General features: G+C 38.1%; 1 protein-coding gene across 15 annotated transcripts in view; it reads left to right on the top strand.

Annotated features, from left to right (window-relative positions):
• Positions 1-15,170, top strand: part of TENM2 (teneurin transmembrane protein 2) — a 1,087,321-nt gene that overhangs the window by 808,437 nt on the left and 263,714 nt on the right. The gene's annotated exons all lie outside the window — the stretch shown is intronic.

Genomic DNA, 15,170 nt, shown 5'->3' on the forward strand with positions numbered 1-15,170 from the left:
CCCTTTCAAACTTAATTGTTCTACAAATCTCTATTAATATCTTCCTGTGACATAGAAAGGACTTAATTAATTTGTGTGAGACCTGTAATTTGTTTCCTGAAATCATAATAATCTTGACCTAAGTGTAGGCACTTATATTACTGAGCCTTTTGATACCATTTTTGGAGCTTATCTATTCAGAACCCAGATAATTTCTTGGTCCTTTGTAACCATTTCAGGTTATTTCAGCACCACAAACAGTGAAGGAGGAGAGACCCAACATTCTGAAATAAATCTGAAATTTACAGTATTTCCCAGACTTGATCTTGAAAATACCATCAGAAAATCTTATCTGATCACTGAGTTCTGTGCTGCACATGAGAACAGCAGTACTGCAACTTCTGTATTATTAAACATTAAAGCGTATGAGGATGATTAACAATTGCATTTTTCCTGGATCCACAAGCTTTAAAGGCAGTGCTGTTATGGAGCCTGTTTTGTTGTAACAGAAGCTTCATTGCTGCAGAATGGGATGTGGGTTCCTTACATAAATGGCAGTGAAAAGAGTAGAACTTACTCTGTAAGTAAATGATTAACAAGATGTAAATCCTCCTGTCCCTCTCACGTTGTACTGGAGGGAGTTTGCTGCTCTCTGTGTGCGTGGCACATATTTAGTGCACGTGCAAGGTGTGAGGAAAGGTCAGCAGTAACAAATGCTTTACAAACTGGCAGCCTGATGGCTCTGGATCAAAACTTCAGTCTCGGAACGTTTTGTGTAAATTTGCAGTGGAGGGTCTGGTGCTGTGCTGGGTTTCACAGGACACAAACTGTTTCCTTCGTTCTCTTCACATACAGTTCTTTACCAGAGATGTTACTTTACGTACCTGAATGTAACAGGATTATGGCAAAGTTTGCTCATCTCGTTATTTAGCAGGTAATGATCTACAGCTGGCAAATACTCCTGTTGATGCCCTGTCAAAAATGGATGCTTACATGTGGCATGTGTTACTAAAGAGATAAATAGGTCCATGGGAAATCAAGCTAAAACGTTTTGCACGTGCTCTCCACCCTTGCATTAGGGTTTTCTTAGCTTTCAGGCTTTGGTGTGGCTCTCCACAACGTATTTTATGGTCTCATTGTTGCTCACAGTGATTTCTTTCCATTGAGATGAGTAGCCATGGTTACTGTATGGCTACTGCAGGCCCGTGCACGGAGGCTCTGTGTGATTAATTGTTGTATGATGTATGTTTTCAGGCTGTAGCAGGAATTCTTCAGCTTCCAGTCTGAACTCTTTATTTCTAGGGAAAATAAAATTTGATTGCAGAAATTCAGTAAGCCTGCCTGAAACAAGGGAATTTGGTAAAAGGTGATGTTTTAATAACGGTGTTAAGCCTTTTGTGAAGAAGCAGGTATTCTCTTTCCATATTCCATTCCCTTGGCAAAAGGAAGTTGTTTTGGTAAATCCTATCACAGTTGCAGGTTACTGTGAGAAATTGAAAACTTGCTCAAGATAAATGCAATACTGGTTAGTGGGCCAGCATGTTCTGGAGAACTCAGATGATGTCTGATGGGGAAAGAACTTAAAAGAAGACTGAAATAGCAGTACCCATAAGACATTTCTCAGTTAAGTTATACTAGGTATTCACCAAGATAAAACTGGATGTAGATTTTTGGGTCCATGTTGACCACATTCTAAAGCAAAACAACTCTCATGCATCCTACATGCAAAGGAATCCATTGTGTGAGCTCCTTCCTGCCGTCTTATATTTTGTCTACAGAGCCATGAGATCTATTGAAAAAGAAAATCGAGACTGTTATGTAAACCTCTAGGGCTCCTCTGCATTTCTTTGTGAGAAAAGCAGCAGCAAACATCCAGCATCAACATGGGATGCCTGGTAACACCGAGTATTTTCCAGGATTAATCCTATTCTATCTTGGCTGCCATTCTGTGCCACAAGATTCTGTTGCTTCTGCTGCAAGGTGGCATGACATGGAAACAGGGCTTATCAGAGACTTGACATATTATTGTCTGGATGCCAGGGCACCTTGTTGGAGCTGCAGGAATCTACATTTAAATCGAGGAAGTCATTAAGCTATTACACGTTAAAAGAGCAGCAAATAATTTCAGTGGATTTTATTATATTTTTACACTGTGCCTATACACTCATACAAAGCTCTCAATAATCTAGTTACTTTTACATTATTTTATACATGTTTCTGATTTTTACTGAAAAAAAAGTACCTGAGTAGTTAGTGTACACAGTTTTGTTCTTGTTCATTGATTAGTGGCAAGAAAATAGCAAAGGTAAACAATGAGATTTCTGATAATGGCTGTTTATTGACTTATTGGCAATCAGCAAAGCAAATATTTAAAAGTTTAATTGTTGATGAATGAGTTAAATTATAGTTTTGATGCATCAGTTGATGTGTAGAGCTTTGCAGGCTGCCTGATCAATGCCTTCACTGCACATTCTGGTTTTGTTTTTTCAGACACATAAAATATGATGAGAAGACAAGAAATTGAGATAAGGAGATATACATATGCTGAAGGGACATAAATAATCTTGAGTTTAAGGGAGGGATGACTATTCAGAAGTAGAACGTGTTGAATGTAGGACATTTTGTCAAAGGTAACGGTTTCAGCAGTTACTGAACACAAAGCTGACTGGAACAAATAACAGAAGAGTTTTTATAGTGTTAGAAAATCTTCCCATTAACTGAACACAACATGCAGGAGCAAACATATGGATTGGTCTCATTAAGAACAAAGACGTGTTTGAGAGGAACCTCAAAGGGAAGAAGAGAAGTGGCATTTCAGTTTGGGAAAGACAAAAGAGTAATGGGGTTAAATTAGAGCAACATCACATTATCACACTGGTGGAGTTTGGACAAAGATAGAGAGTACAATAATCAGTCTTGCTCTATGTGGATAAAGAAGAAAAAGAAAGGCTTGAGTCTGTTACAGGCATAATAAAGTTTTGTTTGTTTGTTTTTCAATGTTGGAAAGCTTTTTCCAATTGGTTTGGTGCTGTGATTCTGTGCAGGTTGGGCGTTGCTTGTCCCACAGTCAGTTCTGTCACTTGGAATATCCAGAAGAAATCCTCGGCATTGAGTGTAACATTCCTTTAGCACTTCTCATGAGTTTGCTTTTCTTTTCCATGTTGGTTGTCAAAAGCTTTACAGGATCTCTGGTCCTGATGGCTTGAGGTGAATGCCTCGAGTTTGACTGATGAACTGCAGGAGTTCTTACTTGCTCTGCTTTGTGGTTACAATAACTTGGAGATGTTGGTGACCTGTGTGTAGAGATGTATCAGCTGTTCTAGTTGAAACTCCTATTTCTGTGCCTGACTGAAGGCACCTCACTATACAGTGTATGTGTAGGGAACATGGGTACACAGAGTGTTCTTTAAGTGGCACTTTCAACATGAAGCATGAAAAAACCCAGTCACAGCTTTGCGTCTGAATTTCCACCGATGCTAACTCTGTGCAACTTGATTATCTGGGTGTTAGTAAATAAAACAGGGGAAAGGAATGATAAAAATTAAAATATAGAAGATGTTCCTGTGTCATCTTTTAGTCTCCTCTTCAGCAGGTCTGTGGGTGCTGTTGGGTATTTGTAGGGACACAGCATGACAAGCTTGCTATGTCTGATGCAAGACAGAATTTCTCAGTCAGACAGGCTCGTGTTTTTCACATTGATCTCTGAATCAAGCAGACAGGTATTCTTTATCATCCTCTGGTTAAAACAAATAAATTAGTCTCAGCTTTTCCTTCACTGTGGTTTTGAGCTCCCTTGCCAACAAGTCTGGGCATCCTACATGCTGTGTTCCTTTCTTTTGTTGAACCCTCCAGTTCACTCCTTTCTCTCCCTCTCCCCCCCAGTTGTATCCCCCTGCATCTTAAATAGTTCATTTAAGAAGGAGCAGACTTACAGAGGAATTTTTATATGATCTCCCATTATGGAGATTTCAATCTGTTCCACAATCACGATTCAATCTGTTAGCTAGATAATAAGAAATGTTTTAGGCTTTAAGAACTTCGTAACAAAAAGAAGAAATTTAATATGTAGTTAACAGTAAGGTATAATATTTACAGTATTGTAATGCCAAGGAAAGATATTGCTCAAATTGAGGTAACTTAAAGGACACAAAGATAAAAATTGAAAAAAATCAGTTACATCTAAGTGTTATAAAAAATAAGAGCCTTTAATATTAAAAGTAGAAGAAAGGAATGGGGGGAAGAAGAAAACCATTCTTTTAGTATCTGAGCATCCCGTGATGTGCCAAATCACTTTTCTGTAGCTTTGATACTCTTTGTAATGTTATAATACAAGATGCTGCAATATCATGCTGCAGGACTAGACTGTGCAAAATAAGGCACAAGTGACACCTGTACACCAATATTTATAGTGCTAGTGTAGGATCTACTACCCAGCCTGAGATTGCCTTGTGACTGTTAGAAATTATAAAATTTGTTTGTTTATTTATTTACAGAAAACAGTAAGATGTTGTTTGGGGAGCAGTAAGCATAGTAGGAGTCTAATGAAGTCAAACTTTATGAGAAAAAGTCTCTAAAGTAACTTTTCATCTTCTGTAAGTCTAGGATACAATTCACATAAATGATAGTGTTTGAATGTCTTAAGTATGTGTTAAGAGATGAACATCTGATCATTTTGGCATCTTTAGAATTAGTTGAATGTATGGGCACCTTGTCCCTAGCACATGAACACATTGACCAGACAAAACCAAGTGTTTAATCAGATAAATGAACTTTATAATGCTGTCTCAGTGTCAAGGCATTCACAGTCCCTGATGAGACAGAGAGCCTGTAATCAGTCAATTATGAAAATTTTGTTAAAAATTAAAACTTTTGGTAAACTTCTACAACAGGTTAATCCAGAAGGTATTTCTGATGAAAGAAAAAAGGAATAGAATATATCCATAATGAAAGCCAAGTCCTCCTGTCTATAGCCAAGAATAATCACACACCAAGTGTACCTTGTGAATCAGAGTCAGTCTGGAAGGTGGGCAGTTCAGAACAGGGTACAAAATGTTTGATCCTGAGAGGGGACAAAAGGAGTTCAAGTCCTAAAGAGCACATCTTCAAGGTGATGCTGTCTTGGTTGTGACCATGAGACCAGTCTGAAGTCACTCTGTCGTCTCTCCTGTTTGCTTTTCTGCACTGAGGGCACTGAGCTTGGTTACCTTTTGTTAGGTGGAATGATGAGCTTCATTTCTTTTGTTGATTCATGAGAAATATTTTGAAATGTTGTGATTTCAATTCAAGCTAAAAATATTTTGATGGCAGTGTTTGCCATCCTCCTCATAACTCTGTCAGTGCCTATTGTGAGTTAGAAGGAAAAATGAGTAGTTGTGGCTGGGTCAGATAGCAGGAATTTACAGAGAACTCGCTGTTCTGTGTTGCATCCAACAAGGTCTGTCTTCCTTTGAAACAGGGATGACCTCTCTGACTGAATACCAAGGAAGTTCAAAACCCTCTAATTTTCCTTGAAATCTATTTTTATCACGATCAGGGACGGGCAAAGTTAAAAAGTACAAGACTGACAATACAAAAAGGAAAAAAAATGCCTTTACTGAGTGGTGCAGGTATTCTGTAGCAGAGTGGAAAATTCTTCTGGTTTTTTGGGCTTCATCACTTTTATCATGTGCAGCGTGTTACTGAGGATTGCTTAAGTATTCAGCTGAATTTCTAAAAGAAATTTTAGTAAGTTATGAATCCCACTGCAAAATCATAAAGTTTAATTAGCATCAGTGACTGTTGCTGTCATTGACAATACCATTACTATTGAGAGAAAAAACATACATTTAATGAGAAAATACTTCAAATATGAATTCAAAAGCATATATAAAACATAAGTGTAAATGTGTGTATGTATATTAGCTTTATTTGACATGAAGCAAGGTGTGGAACAAGGGTCTCTCTGGGTGAGTTAGATAAAATCACTTGCCATTATTCACATTTTGGAGTTGAACACCGTCCTATTGTCCAGCAGCATTTTTGAAGTTCTGAGAAAAATTAATACAATGCCCTTTGTGTGTAATGTCTAAAAACTTCTCGGAAGGTGTGCACAGAATCTGTTAGGCAGAGTTTTTGTCCTGCACTTTTGCCAGTGCTGTTTGCAGCTCCCTAAGAAAAACGGTTGTAATGACTCAACTACAGCAGTTGATGCACCAATTCTGTGTCTGTGCCAGACCCCTCTTTGATTTATAAAAGGTCCCAACTGGGAATTTGTGCTTGCTTGGGAAAAAATAGAAATAGGGAAGAAATTGCTTTAACACTTGGAAATTTTGCTGATTTTCCCAAGGTCTCCTACTGCAAAGAATAACAACATTAAGGAAGGGAGGGTGTTAAAATATTTTCAGTGCTGCCCATGTTAAATGTGTCAATCATGTTGGATCTTGTCAGTTTTTCACAGTTCTGTTTGTTTGAAGAAGATAATATTTGCACATTTTATACCATCCATCAACTGAAATGTACCCATTGATTCCAGAAAGGTAATTTGACCCTGGAAAAGCAATTACTTCTGCTCAAATCAAAAGACAAACATGGAGGTGTTTTCGTGAGTAAAATAACATTTTAAAACATTATAAAGTGGGGATAGGAAGGTAGCAATAAACACACATTTTAAAAGACATATATTTTTAAGCACTTGTCAGAAACGTGAACCTGGTGAGATGTGGAAATGTCAGACACATTACATGTGCAGGACGTGCATTTGGCATTTTGCTGTCAGCAGGGGAGTTCTTCTACAACTAATTCCTCAGGAACCACACGCTGAGTCTGTCTGCAGGGAGGAAGGAGGGCTAGGGTAGAAGCATACATTGTTTATTTTGTGGAGGTGTATTAACAGGGTTGGTTGGGTTTTTTTCCTCTTTAAGAGAAGACCATTTGTTGTGTCAGTCACGCTGTATGATAATTTTCTGGAGTTGGAATAAATTCCATATTTTATGCAAAACGTGAGTCCAACTGTGCAGCTCACTAGTCATACAGGTACAAATGGGTGAATACTAGTATACTACATGCAAAATTGGTTAAAAATTCTCCCTTGTAGTTCACATGTGTTTAAGAAAAAATTATCTGCTGCTGAATTCCTGACTGTTGCAGGGACACCTGTATAGCATTGTTTTATTGGGGTTTCCTTTCAGACATAAGTAAGGGGAGGACAAGAATTGATTCCCTTGTTTAGCCATTTAGGCCACTTTCCCTCCTCTCCCCTCAGTTCTGCCAAATACTAAACCCCTGTTTGCTGTGCTGTTGAATTTAGCTGGGAATGTTGGCCCCTGTAACACTCACTATCCCAGCAGGGCTCTTGATGATGGTCCAGTTGGTTATTCCAGCTGTGGATGTTTCATTTGACACAGCTGGTGTAGTTTGTAGCCTGAAGAACACAGTAGGGAAATGGAATTTATGTATCATTGCAAACTCAAAACCTGAATTTCCTGCAGGACAGTATGACATGAAACTAATATATTATTAATGAATAAACTGAATATAGTGGGTAGTTATAATTTTATACATCAGTGCTTCCCATAGAGATGTTCATAGGCACACCATAAATGCCAATAGTTATGATTTTTAACCTCTTTTAGACTGTAAACTCTAAGCAATTGAATCAATATTATCTGAATTTAGCAGTAGTATTAAATAGAGGAGCAACAGTGAATGAAAATTCAGATTCATAGCAATAGTTTCCTCTCCTTATTGCATTTAAAAAAACACAATTTTTATTGTGGTGATTTGATAGCTTTTGTTACCACTGATAACACTTTTTTATAATATACTCAGAATGCAGTGAAAAATATAACAGACCTAGTTTGTGTTAAGAAAAATTATATGTGGCATTTTAAGTATACCTTTGGTTTGGGTTTTAAATTTTACCCTGAATGAATAAAAATTATATAGACTTGAAAGTCGAAAAAAAATGCCTTTTTCAAGTTAGTGAGATGTGTTCTGTTGCTAATTTTGCTCTCACTTAGACAGTGTTTTCTTATGTGAATAAACTGCAGTAATTGAGTGCATCTTCTTGTTATGAATCCAGAGAAGTGAGAAACAGAAAGGGGAAAAAAAACAAACAAAACAAAACAACTACCCCTTTTCATTTCATGAAGTTTTTTCAGGATTAGGCCAAAATTCTGATTGCTGTGCATTGCAGCATCACTGACATCAAATAGATGCAAATGCTGAACAGTGCTTAGTCCAGCAGTAATCATTATTTGACTTTACATGTTCTGCAGCAGCACTGGTTTTTCTGTACTGAGCTGTAGATAACCACATAGGGAAAATACAAGTAGGAGAAACTCTTTTTTTAATCTTCAGAAAGAGTTCATTAATAGATGAAGGAGAAACACTTTTTTTTACAGAGGTTTTTAAAGCTCAAAGCTCAAATACCTATTCAAAGGTATTTAACTTAGTGGACTGCATAGTATCGTCAGAAAAAGGATATGAAATATGAATTATCTCTATGTTTTAATTGGTCCATATTAGTAAAAATGTTTGTCGTTCTTTATAAAGTCACCAGTGTGACTTTATTGTCAAGCATTGAAATTATGTTTTTCTGAAGCTGAAATCCCTCTCTGTAAGTGCTCTTGGTCCCCATACACCCGTACTCCTGCTCCCATCCCTGGTACAACTGTGTATTTGGAAAATAACAGGGATTGTGATGGTTTGTTCTGCTCCTGTGTCAGCTTCTCCTTGTGAAGCCTGTTCTGTCATTCCACTGAATATCCCTTTAGATGGTGCAGGCAGTGCCAGTGTTTCCCTCATCAAGAGTCCCACCTCCTGGGATGTCCCTGTACTTTATGTGTGCCACAGTTCTTCCCAGATTTGTAACTCCATGTTCCTGCTCCCACCTGATGTACAGCAGGGGCTGCAGAGTGACTGTGCCTACTACAGCAAAGGTGACTCAAATACAAGGATATACTTAATTTTTATCCAGTGTGTTACAGATCTCTGAACACCCAGGAGTTTTGTGTCATCATTTGTTGCATGAAAGGGAGCAGAGAAAGGTGCAGGACAGTCAAAGAGGACCATGCATTTCATATAATGCAATAATTATTTGCAGCCTTACTGTGGAATAGAATTAAATTAATATCCTTGGGCTTATTCTTAAGCTTACTTAAATGGAAAAGGGTAGTAATTATTAATACTTTTCATTCTTATGTCACCTGATTCAAGCTCGATTGTGTAAACACTTGATTGAATGTAAAGGTAATGATTCCGCCCAAAGTTTTCCACAGCATCTGAGCAGAGAAGGGTGTGCATGAATATCTAAGAGAAAATGTAGTAATTGTTATTTATTTATAATATTATAGTTTCATGGAAACACCTTTTAATTTTTTTTTTAAACTGCAACTGCATATTTTTACTTTGGTTTATAGTCTTTCTCAAATGAAACCTAAGCACAACTGTAACTAGTGCACTTTTCAAGGCAAGAAAATTGACAGCTGTAGTTCTTCAGTGTGCTTGGGGCTAGCCTGAGGACCTTGCTGTTCCTCTGAACCATGCTTTGATTCCCACTCTGTCAGTTGAGTTGGGAAATGAAAGCAATTTTGACCATTTAAACTTCTGGATAGAGAAAAGTCTTTATTCTTAGGGGTCGTGAAAGAAGGAGGAGAATTTGATCATTTGGGGCTTCTCACTGAGAATTTCAGTGACACCTCTGCATCTTTTCAACTTTTTTATCTTGGCGTTGAAATTTTTCAGTGGAATCTTAATATTTGTTACAATGTGCTTACATGCTGAGAGTTATATTAAGAAATAAATGCCAATGTATTTATTGGGGCTAGACCTTTTCAGGAGTTGGTTCTAGGTTTTTTTTGCTTCTTGTTTTTGAGAAAAACATCTAGTGCTCCTATGCTGATACATCAGCACTGAAATGCACCTGTGGCTATATGCTAGTAATGGCAACTGAGCACCAGTGAAGAGAAGGACTAAATGGAAAAGTGTTTTGAATCCTTTAATGTTTAAAAATAGTGTCATTTTCATGAAGCTTTCTGTAACTTTTTCTGAATGATGGTCTGAGTCAGCGTTAATGGGATTTGAAGATGTGATTTCATGGTGCTCTAATTATTTTAATCCTCATTTTCAGACAATGTTTTATTAATGGCATTGTGTTAAAAGCCTGATAAGTTACTCTTAAGTGTGGCAGGAAGAGGGGCCTAATTAAAAAAAAAAAAAAAAGAGAGAAATATTGTTTACACTGAAGATTTCACAGAGGGTTTTAGTAGGAAACACAACCATTTAAGACATTCAGTGTTGGAGGACATAACTTTAGTGAGCACAACTTAACCCTGGTGCTTGATCCTTCCCTTGCTCAGGCTTATGTCTGAAGTTATTTAATAGAGCCCTGGCACAGCTTCTTTGTTCCTGCAGCCTCGTGGTGCTGCTATTTGGTTTTTTCCTTCCTTAGCTTTGTCTTTCTGCAGCTCAGAATTTGCAGCATTCAGCTTTACCAGATGATCAGTAAATGTCAAACAAATCAAAGTGTTGCTGCCAACAGAGCTATTGAAGTGCTGCATTCTGAATGTGACTTTTTTTTAATTGATTCCTGAGAGGTCGAGATAGAAAGTGCCAACGCGTGAGCATCGGGGATTCATGGAAACAGGCCTCACATTCCAGCTTTTGCTCTCTCATCTGTCTGTCCTTACCTTGAGCAGTGTGAGCACCTGCTTATGCTCATATATATATAGTCACCCTAGGAACAGCTTACCATGTGACATAGTTTTAGTTTTGCTGAGAATTAGCTTATTTTAAGTCTGGGAAGACATTTCGGGAAACCATACCCTAAAACTGAGAGGGAAAGACATTTAACTGAGTAGCACCCATCCTTCAGAAACAGCAGGGACATGCTGCAGGCTCAGAGCTACCAGCATAAGGTGTCAGGAGTGGTTCCCTGCTTTTCCCTCTCTGGCATTTCTTTGCTCCTTCATTGTAGCGACGGCAGCTTCCTCTCCACTTGTGTGCTGGGCTGAGAAGTATTGCATGTGCTACGTGGGCCATATTCCCTTCTCCTTGCCAATGTGTGAGTGCTTTTTGGTGGGCCAACTGTCAGGCAGAGCACTGTGGAACGTGGTGATGATGAGACTTGTGTGTTCCAGCAGTAGATGGCAAGTGCAGTCCCGTCAGCGCTGCCCAACCAAGAGATGTGTCCTGGGGGTCAGCCCACTGTCCAGTTCTGTAAAATGGGGCAGAATTTATGACTCAGCAGAAAAACTGGGGCAAGAAAGGGATGGCATCTACTATTCTTTACATCCTTTGAATTGGTGGCAAATGGTTTCTGGTTTGAGGTTTTTTTCCTAGACTAATTTCAAGATTTAACTCCTCTTTCTATTGGCTCTCTCAGTTCTTTCTCTTTTAAAGTATGCATATAATTTTGATTTTTTCCCTATATCACAGAAATATTAGTCCTAGGAAGTTTCAGTATAAAGAAAAAAGAGATTTTTGACCCACTCTGCAAAACATGATTTGCATGTTTTACATCTCCTCCTTTCAACCCGCCTGCAGAGCAACAGATGACCATACAGTTCCTCACAGCTTCCTTACTAAAAATTGGTTAAATCAATTTAAACTAAAATACAACTTTTGGTATTTTGGTGCTGCTTCCCACTCTGATTTATCAGAATAGTTACATTTACATGTCAGATGCAGAAAGATGATGATCCCAAAAATCAGGCTTGCTCATCTGTGTAATCATTTTTGAGCATTTTCTAATCAGAGATGCTTTCTGCATTAGCATTGGTGATTTTCAGTTGCACTGATATGTTTGTTCTGTATTTGTGATTAATAAGCTGCTTGGAATACTTTTTACACTTGACTGTATGAACGTTTTCACCTGCACAAAAAAAAGCATTGTTACAGAGGTTCCAGAGAATGTCCCGTGTGTGTCTGTTCTTAGTGATTTCATATTCCTGGAAAATACTTGGAAACTGGGGGTTTCTGAGGGTGTGTTTCACTCCTCTTTGCTATTCTGGTCTCCACTTGCATACTGGGATGGAAGAACATTGTCAGAATACATATTTATGATTGCTGGATAAATGTTCATGCTCAGTGTGTCAGTGGAGAGTTCTACCAAGCCTATTTTTTCTGCAGCTGACTGATATGTGCATGCAAATAGATATGGAGATGAATTCTTCAGCTCCACAGTAAACATCCACAGTGAGGTTTATCTGGTACAGTCATAGAATGATAAAGCTTTGGCAGAGAAATTTTCCCCACAGCCCGAGATTACCATCTTGGCACTCGTGAAGTCCCACGTGTATGCCCGAATTCCAAAGGTGGTGATGAAAGGAGCTGGGTTTGTGTTTACTGGTTTAGCAGATCAGCCTTTTTGTACAGCCAGTGTGGCTTCAGTGCTTCACTGAAGTCAGGCACGTGGATGGAACTGTGCCTGTTAGAAGGTTCCCCACCCAGGAAAACAATTGAATGAAAGAATGCCCTGAAAATACACACAGAAGTTACTAATCTGCTCTGGCAGTAGCAGGGAGGTTACTGGGGAGAAGAAACCCTCATCTTTGAATGTATAATACTAGTAAACATGCAAATTAGATGTTGGTGTTTTGTCTAGATGATTCTGTGGCTGTCATGTTTCTTTCCATCAACAAGGTTAAAATATATGTATAGTTAAATAACAGATCTAAAAATAAGGAGAATTTTGAAGGGCAGGTTATGGACTAAGTATGACAATATCATGAGCCTATTTTCTATAAATGGATTATTTTTAGAGGCCTTTTTTTATTTTACATCCTTTGGCTACGCCTGCATCCTTTTTAAAGAAGTCTTTTTCCTGAAGCTTGGAGGATTGTAACGCTGAGGCTTTCAAATAATCAACCCCTTCTAGGAGTGGGAGCTTGAAGCAAAATACCAAATAAGGGGGTTAGGCACATTAACAGAAGAGAACATATATGACTCATTAGACATAAATAGCACCAGATTCAACAGGGTAATAGCAGTATCTGCTGATAGGTTAGAGAGTGAAGGGAGGTGGCCTAAGTGACATGCTAAGGCACATTACATTGTTCTACCATTCTATAGGCTTCAAATAACCTCTGGCCTGAGGGCTTAAGATTCTTCCTACTTGAAAATAAGAAAATAAAGATAGAATTAATCTTCTCTAATTTACACTGATAGAAAAGCTATGCTATTATTCCAAGTTAATCATCAGTAAAATAAGACAGGCATTTAGAGTGATCCATCCTGCATTGTTCATCTTAGGATGGAGTGGGAGAAATGTCCCTGTTGTGGTGTGTATCATTAACTGCAGAGGTAACCGTGGTTAGATAACTATTTTTTAATTGCTGGAATTATTTGAAGCCTATCCTTAAACATCTAAGTTAAGCTAGAATAGTGTGTTTCATTTGAAATTCTCTCACTAGTTGACTGCTCTGCTCTGTCCTTTGGCATCAGTTGTCTTACTGCCACCTGCTTCTCCATGGAGGGCACTGAGAGAGCAGAGGTGCTAATTTTTCACTGCAGTCACTTGTAGGCTCCTTGGACTCATAGCCTAAACTTGGATATTCCCCAGACTTGTCTCACTTTGCAGATATTCTCAAGAAGCTGAATAAGAAACAATAACCCTATTTGTAACCTTCCCTTGACTTAGCTTTTCTGACAGGTGAGTTGAACAATTGCAGATAGACCATGTCCAAAGCAACAGCATTTGCTAACCTAGAAATGGAGCTACAAAAATGAGAATTGTTAAAATACATCTGGACAACAGCATTGATTGTGGTTGTCATTTAAAGATTTTTTTGAAACAAATCTTGACCCCAGAAGCAGCTTCTTGGTAGCACTTCAAAAAGTCCTGTGGTGGGGCATGACCTCTGCAGTTGTGCTTCTCAAAAGAGCACTGAGCTCATGCAGGGCAGTTTTGGGAAGGAATTTTTTGCAGCTTAAAGACAGTTGGGTTTATCTGAAAGTCTGTCCCTTTAAGTTTAGCTGGGAAATCTTCGAAGAAGTGATTTAAGTCTGTTTTGTTTTTCAAGTGTTCACATGTTGGGAGTCAAATTATAGTTATGGACTCACATGTTGTTTGAGTTTGCTGATTTTCTGCATCATTTCAGAAAGCCTTCTGACAGAGTCTGTGCCTGACATGTCAGTCAAACAGCCATCAGATTTGGGAAAACATTCCCAAAGTAAATGTCTGTGTGCCCTGGGTGCACACTGGGGTCAGTTCTGGAGATCATGTGTTATGATGCCCTGTGGTACAGACACCCTTAGGATGGTACTGGGGAGTGTGTTGCTTGCTGTGTGCCACCACTGGTTTGTAGTAGTGCTATTTATTCTACTTTGTCATTTTCTCCCATTTTCTGATAAATGTAAAACGTTCTGTAACTAAGTAGCACCGTGTGTACCGTGATGAATTTTAATTGGTGGCATCCATAGAATTTAACTTTCTTTTCCCATTATGTGTAGTTAATTTTAGACTCATATACACTTAGGTTTTGAGGGAAATGTAGAGATTAATATCTAGAGCCAGGATACTTATTTTTATAAAATACATGTAGCTTTATATCTTTTATAATTAGTGTTCATGTCAGTCTCATCTATATTTATTTATACATATTAATCTATATTCCTATATCTATTTACATATTGTGTATATTATATTAAAATCTATATTATATATTTGTATAATACTATACAAAGTATAATACACATATTTCAGTATTTTTAGTAATCTCTACAGTTTATTTATTATTATGCTTTAAATGCTGATTTGCACTTTATATTTTAAGAAGCATCCCATTTTTTGGGGTAGAGTTTTGGATTAATTGTTTCTGGCTTGTAAATGTAAGCATTCAAAAGCCTGGATCCTGGATGAACAGGTGTGCATCCTGCATTGCTGACTCGTGTGCTGTGCATGGCAGGGAAGGAGAGGCAGGATGGGATTTGGATGCTTTTGTACTCTCCGTGTTTCCTATGACAAACTCAAGGCAGTTCCATGAGAAGCCTCCAGAGGTTTTGCTGCTATTTCTAGTCATGCTTCAGAGTTATCTAATTTTTGCCACATTATCTATGGAGAATCACAAGTGTCTCACTTCAAGCCTGTGCTTAACTGCAAGTCCTTGTGTCTTTTATTGCATCTAGTTCCAAACAGCTTACAAGGCAATTGTACAGGCTTTGGAGGCAATTTAAAAATGAGGAATTTCGGGTATTGCTGCCACTGGGATTTA

The sequence above is a fragment of the Pipra filicauda genome, unplaced genomic scaffold (assembly GCF_003945595.2).
Source record: "Pipra filicauda isolate LSUMZ 115617 unplaced genomic scaffold, ASM394559v2 scaffold3_size10097308_pilon, whole genome shotgun sequence".
NCBI lineage: Eukaryota > Metazoa > Chordata > Aves > Passeriformes > Pipridae > Pipra > Pipra filicauda.